We start from the raw sequence: 522 nt of genomic DNA on the forward strand, positions 1-522 counted from the left end.
CCTTGAGCAAGTAGGCCAAGGGTGAGCTGCGGACTGCTCCCGCTCTTGTCGCTCGCTGTGGCGTTATTTCGCGTGGCTGTGAGGGTTATTTGCCTTGTTTTCCTCCCCCTGTAGCCAGGAGATGGGCCAGTGTGAGACCCAGGCCTCGCACAAGACGAAAATAGGCCTGTGTGAAAAATCAAAGTGCTGGTGATACTGGGTTTCTATTTTTTGTGGTAGACATTGTGGTGGTTTGTGACAGTGAGTGTGTGAGAAGAAATCCTGCCCGATTTCACCCGTGAGCGTGGCATGAGCGGCAGGAACGCCAGCCCCCGGAGGGCCCTTTTAGCCCGCGGCCGAGACCCCAGGGAGGAATGGCAGAAGCTGGGCCGTGCAAGGTTGCACCCGGCCAGAGGACATCATCTGCTGGAGTTGTGTGGCGTTGCAAAGAAAGACTGATTGTTGCAGAGGCAGAAACACATTGCAAGGCAGCCTTATGCATGGTCATGACATCACATGAAAGTGCTTTGTGTTTGGGTTTGA

At 54.6% G+C, this 522-nt stretch overlaps 1 protein-coding gene across 6 annotated transcripts in view; it reads left to right on the forward strand.

Moving 5' to 3' along the window:
* LOC119592617 (protein ECT2-like) overlaps positions 1 to 522 on the forward strand; it is a 21,585-nt gene that overhangs the window by 409 nt on the left and 20,654 nt on the right. The gene's annotated exons all lie outside the window — the stretch shown is intronic.

The sequence above is a fragment of the Penaeus monodon genome, chromosome 30 (assembly GCF_015228065.2).
Source record: "Penaeus monodon isolate SGIC_2016 chromosome 30, NSTDA_Pmon_1, whole genome shotgun sequence".
NCBI classification, from domain to species: domain Eukaryota; kingdom Metazoa; phylum Arthropoda; class Malacostraca; order Decapoda; family Penaeidae; genus Penaeus; species Penaeus monodon.